Source organism: Mustela nivalis (assembly GCF_964662115.1).
Source record: "Mustela nivalis genome assembly, chromosome: 19".
NCBI lineage: Eukaryota > Metazoa > Chordata > Mammalia > Carnivora > Mustelidae > Mustela > Mustela nivalis.
In genome coordinates this window covers 15,256,403-15,262,402 of record NC_139038.1, presented here as the reverse complement: position 1 = coordinate 15,262,402, position 6,000 = coordinate 15,256,403, and the positions used below count along the sequence as shown (strand labels likewise).

The following is a 6,000-nucleotide window of genomic DNA, read 5'->3' as shown; positions in this document are numbered from 1 at the left end:
CTTTTATAGTGTGGCCCCTGGGCCACCTAAAGCTGTCCTGCTTTGGGAGACATCCTGCCAGGGGGATGACAGGCAGGGGGCCCACCTCCCTGCCAGACTCCACCGAATTGATTTGTGTCCTCTCTTCTTCCTGGATCCCCCCATCTGGGACTTGCTCTCATGGTTTACTAGGTGAGACACAGCTCCAGCCCCTCACCTGGGTACTCAGTTGTTGTTTTCAGGTCTTGTAGTTGGATGAAGTATTTTGGGGGCAGTAAGAAGAACATGTCAGTTGCAATTCTGTTTTGCAGAGGAGAGGGGCTGGCGACAGGCAGTGGTTTCAGGTCACGGTGAGCATTTTTCCTGAAGAGTCTGGAACGCAGGAAGTGGAATGGGAGATAGCCCTCAACATTAAAAGGCCAGTTAAATGACTTTGGGGGCAGCCCTTGGGTCTTTCTATAATCACTTTGTAGAGCTATCTCCTTCCTTCTCTTTCTCTTGCTCTAGGCCTGCTGATCTTGCTCATTTCCTTTTGATGAGCTTTGTGATCCCAGTGGTCCATTTCTTCTGCCCCAAAGCAGCTTGGGACAAATCAGACCATCTTCTTCATTTGATTTAGACGTTCCAAAGAAATTTATCATGCTGGTATTTGTTTAAATTTTCTCAGATCATATTGCTTACAAGATTTTGCTAACTGAATAAAGAAAAAACAGAGTTAGATATACTGATCTCTTGTTCTTAGAGATGCACCAGAGCCAGGGGCTTTCAGAGGTTTGTTGTCTCTTTTTTTTTGAAAAGATAAAAATATTTTGGGGCACCTGGCTGGCTCATTTGATAGAGCATGTGACTCTGGATCTTGGGGTCAGGAGTTCGAGCCCACGCTGGTGTACAGATTACTTAAAAGTAAAATCTTAAAAAAACAGTAACAGCTTTATTGAGATATAACTCATATGCCATACAATTCCCTTATTTAAAGTACACAATCCAATGGTTTTTAATATATGCATAAAATTGTGTAACCATCACACAATCCATTTTAGGACATTTTCATCAATCACCCCTAAAGGAAACCCCGTATGCATTAGCAGGCACTTCCCATTTTCCGCGATCCCCTCAGCCCAAAGCATTTACTAGTCCACTTGCTGTCTCCATGGATTTGCTTATTTCAAACATTTTATATAAATGGGCGTACGTAGTATAGGGTCTTCTGTGACTATTTTCTTTTACTTAGGGTAGTATTTTCAGTAGGACAGTCCACACTGCAGCGCGTGTCAGAGCTTCTTTCCTTTTCACGGATGACCAATATTTCATCCTACGGATTCCCCGAGTTGTGTTAAACCGTTGATGGACATCGACGTTGTTCCCGCGCCGCTGGCTACCGCGGGGCAAGTCCCTGGGCGGAGCTCACTGGGACACGGCGGGTCTCATTCTGCAGGGGACGACACAACCCGGTGTGGCTGACAGGAAATGTGCCTCCTGGACATTCAGGGGTTCGATTCCGGACCCCAGCGTTTGCGATCTGGGCTCTGTCCAAGGAGAGGAGCTGACGCAACCGAGGCTCTCACCTGAGGGACCCGCGGCGCCCACTGACGGGGCAAGTGCGCTCTGGATTTCAAGGGCGCAGAAGCCCAGGCTTTCAAAGGCAAAAGCCACAAGGGCACATCGTTTGCTTCAGAATAATCAGGGCTGGCGGGGCGCCTGGTGGCTCCGCGGGTCGGGCCTCGGCCCTCGGCTCCGGTCGTGATCGCAGTCCCGGATCGAGCCCCGCGTCGGGCTCTCTGCTCCGCGGGGGGCCTGCTTCCCCCTCTCTGCCTGCTCGGGGTCTCTGTCAGAGAACTAAGGAGAATCTTCAAGAGAAACTCAGGATCGCCACCGCCGACCTTCCACTTGCGGACACGTGGCTGCTCGGCCGCGGCCGCGACCTCCGGTCTCCGCCCGCGGAGGGTCGACGCGAGACGCCGCTGAAACGAACCCGCTGCCCCCGACAGGAGCCGAAGGTCCCGCCGACGAACGCGTCCGAGGTGTCCCCGCGGCCGGACGCGGCCCTGCTGCCTCAGCGCGACTCCGGCGACGGCGCGAGCGCGTCCCTCACGGCCCCTCACGGCCGCCGCGCCCCCGCCGCTGCGACAGGCCGGCCGAGGCCGCGCCGGTGGGAGGGGCTCGGCTACGGGCGCTCTCGGCCGTCCCTCCCAGCGTCCCCCCCTTTTCTCGCATCCCCGCGTCACTTCTTCCTTCAGGCATCGGCCCCCGGCCCTGCGGCGGGGTCGGCGGTCGCTCGCCCTGTCCGTGCGGGACGCAGCGCGGCGTGACTGCTGCGGGCTCCGAGCTCCCTCCGGAAAGCGAGCTTCCGGCGGCCGCGGCCGGAGAGGTGGTCCTCGAAGCCACGCTCCCCGGAGGAGCTCCTTTGGAGCGCGCCCGGCTTTCCCGGATGAGCGCTGCGGGCGCCGGGATGGGGCGCCGTGGACCGCGCCCCCAATCCCGCTCCAGGTCAGCGAGGGCAGACGCGCCATCGCTAAGGCAACGCGCACTCCGGGGAGGCGGCGGCTCGCGGGCCTCGCGGGGAGCACGCACGCGCAGGGACGCAGGCACGCCCTCCGGCCGCGACGTCAGGCCCCTCCCGCCCCTTAGCGCGCGCCGGACCCGGCGCCGGGCCGACTGCCGCCTCCCGCGGGCGGCCCCTAGCGAGAACCACCAATCAGAGGAGCCGACACATCGGCCGGGCCGGGCAGGCTGCAACCAATCGCTGCGTCCGTGTGACCCCGGGCCCGCCCGCGAGGCTGGCGGCCGGCGCTGAGGCGGCGACGGCGGGAGTCGCTGCTGAGGCGGCCGCGGGCGCGGGTCGCGTCGGCGCTGCTCCGCGGGGCCGGGCCGGGCTGGCTGCCGCTGGCGCCTGGCGGTGAGGGCGGACTCCCGGGGCGGGCGGGATGGCCCCCGCCCAGGGCACTGGGAGCAGCGGCTGAGCGCAGGATGCTGCGGAGGCGGCGCGGCGGCTCCTCACTCGTCTCAGGTAAGGGGGCTCCGCGCTGGCCGTGGCCCGGCTGGGAGCGCCGCCCCGGCCCCGGCCCCGCCGCCCACCTGGCTCCGGGCCCGGCCGACTCCGTCCGGGCATCCCTCGGCCCCGCGTGCCCTCCTGCGCGCACGTCCCCGAGTCCGCCCCGGGGCAGCCGTGCCGCCGTGCCGCCCCGCCCCCGAGCGCGGCGCCCCTCGCCCCGGCCGGCTGTGCGCCCGCGGCCGCTCCCCTTCCCGCGCGCCTGCGTTTCCCGGCCTCCGCCTGGCCGCCGCGGGCGAGCCCCCTCCCCGCTCATCCCCGCCCCTCCGCTCCTTCCGCTCCCCGCTCCGTGCGCTCCCCTTCCGCGGCGCCGGCACGGGTCTCCAGCCCCTGCAGCCCTTCGGGGCGCCGTCCGGGACCGGGACCCCCGCCCTCCCGGCCCATCCCGTGGGGCTCGGACCGGACGGCTGCCCGCGCTGCACCTGGGCTTCTCCGCAGAGGCGCCCGCATCCCTGCCCTCGGAGCCGCATCCTCCGCAGCTTTCGTCGCCGCCGCCCCCGTGTCCCGGGGTTTTGCCCTCTGGCTCCCCGCTGCCTTCCTGACCCAGCGCGCCTCTTCCCCGCTCGCGGTCGGCAGGCGCTTCTTTTCCTTTACGCGCAACCTTCGGCCGCCCCGACGCGCTCCGGGGCCCGATCTGCGGTCTTTCCCGGAGGCGCGCGGACCGCGGCGAGGCGGCCGGCGCGGGGCCTGGCGCACAGTAGGCGCGCGGCGCGGGGTGCCTGTGCGGGGTCGCCGGCCCCTCCTCCCCGGTCCCCGCGCTCGGGAAGGGGCCGCGAGAGGGCCGGTCCCGGAGGGGTCCGACCCGCCGTCGGGAGAGCGCGGGGAGCCGGCCGCACACGCTGTCGCGCTCCCGGGTGGGGCAGACGGATTTTACTCTTTGAATTCGTTCACAGAAAACCCTGAGTTCAGCTTTTTTTTTTTTTCTTTTTCTGGTCAGACATTGTTTTATGCTCCTGGGCTTTGTAGAAGACCCCTAGGGAGCGTCGCGGTGTGATCACCGCCCGCCCCGCCGCGTTCGCTCCCGGTGACGCCGCGTGTGCGGGGCGCGACCCTCGGTCGCCTCTGCGCGGGGCCCGCGCGGGGAGTTTTCCTCCTTGAGGAGCCTGCGGGACCCGTGTGGAGGGGTCGGAACCGGCTCTGGGGGGATCACGAACGCCGGGGACTGAGAGTTCCAGCGAGTTCTGTGAGCGGGACAGCCCTTCCCCCGCCTCCCCCCACGCGTTCTGGCGAGCAGAGCAAGTGGCTGCATTTTTTTTTTTTTTTAAGTGAAATAAATGTTACTTTTCACAGTGATGAAAGCGGTGATACCGGCGTGAGCCCGCGCTTGCCACGTTGGCTTTAGTGGTCCACAAGCCGCGGTGACTCCACGGCGGCTCTTTCTCCTGGGGTCTCCAGAGCAGACCGAAGGTCGTGTCCCCGCCGGTGCTGTGCGCGCGGCCGGATGCTGCCTTTCCTCAGACTGGCGGCCTGGGACGGGCTTAGGCACCCCAACCTGGATGGCTTTCTGCAGACTTTGTCACGCGCCTCTCTTTGTCCTACTCCTGATGCTTCCTCATTGCTTTCTTCACAACGAGCGGAAAATTCACGGAAGAAGCAGGTGGTCTTTAGCCCTGAACGAGGAAGGGTCTGTCATTGTCCCGTGTGCCTGCGCCTGATGTCTCATCCCCTTTCCCTTTATCGGAAGCAGGAGTGTCCTCGCCGAGGCGGACGTCTTGGATCTCTCTGTTCTCATTTTTTCTCCTCTGTGCACATGGTCAGGGTTACATCTTCCAAAACAAAAACAAAAAGCTTCTCTCTCTTTTTTTTTTTTTTAAGATTTTATCTATCTATCAGAGGGAGAGAGCGAGCACAGGCAGACAGAATGGCAGGCAGAGGCAGAGGGAGAAGCAGGCTCCCCGCTGAGCAAGGAGCCCGATGCGGGGCTCGATCCCTGGACCCGAGATCATGACCTGAGCCGAAGGCAGCTGCTTAACCCACTGAGCCACCCAGGCGTCCCCAAAAAGCTTCTCTTGATGCTTTCCTCTTTAATTTTCTCTGATTAATGGGGTCTTCCTTAGAGTTGTAGTTTTTGTTCTTTTTTCTGTTCTCTAATTCCCTTGTGTGATGATACTTCCTTTCAGGGCTTCAAATAGTACCTGTATATTTAGGGTTTTCTAAGATGTGTATTCGGTCCCCATTTTTCTTGAGTTTCAGGTGTTCTCTATTTTCATGTATCTTTTGGACGACCACACTTGGATACTGAGTGCTCCAGACTTGGTTTGCTTTTTCTTTCCCTTCCTTTTACTGTAAGTAAAAGTACATACAAACGCTCCTTGTCCTATTTTAGGCCTTCACCTCCTTACAGTAAGTCAGTCATTGCTCTTATTTTTTCTACCTGAAATCTTTTTCTCCACCAGAAGATTGGTTGAGGCCTGGGTTAAGTTTTTCCTGAGCAGACATGGTCATATCCAAGCCCAGCACCACCTCTTCCTCCCTCCCTCCCTTCCTTTCTTCCCTCCTTCCCTCCTTCCTCCTTCCTCCGTTTACCCAGGCCCTACTTTAAAACCACCTTAGGGAGCCTTTAAACGTTAAGGATGAGGGGATGAAGGCTTCCACACAGACTGATTCAGTTGGTTTGGTGTGGTGCCAGATCTTGTCATTTAAAAAAATGTTTCCTTGGGCACCTGGGTGACTCAGTTAAGTGTCTGTCATCAGCTCCCATCATGATCTTGGGGTCCTGGGATCAAGCCCCATGTTGGGCCCCTGGGGAGTCGCCTCCTCTCCCCTCCACTCGTTCTCTCTCTCCTTCTCTCTCTCAAATAAATCTTAAAAAGAAAAAATTAAAAACATGCTCCCTCTGTATTGGTAAAATGCAGCTAGGGCTGAGAACTGGGCTGAGAGCTTGAGGAGGGACTGATAGAACCCTGAGGAATTATGGTATTTAACTCATTTTAAAAATTAGGATAAGTGTTATCTTGTTGGCATGGTTAGTT

The 6,000-nt window shown here is 59.9% G+C and overlaps 1 protein-coding gene across 3 annotated transcripts in view; it reads left to right on the top strand.

Moving 5' to 3' along the window:
• The first annotated feature begins 2,790 nt into the window (after positions 1 to 2,790).
• TPST1 (tyrosylprotein sulfotransferase 1) overlaps positions 2,791 to 6,000 on the top strand; it is a 105,540-nt gene continuing 102,330 nt past the window's right edge. For 2 of the 3 annotated variants that reach the window (XM_082714404.1, XM_082714406.1), the window contains exon 1: positions 2,791 to 2,986. The gene's annotated coding sequence lies outside the window, so the exon portion shown is untranslated. The remainder of the gene's footprint in view (positions 2,987 to 6,000) is intronic. The other variant, XM_082714405.1, reaches the window with a different exon arrangement.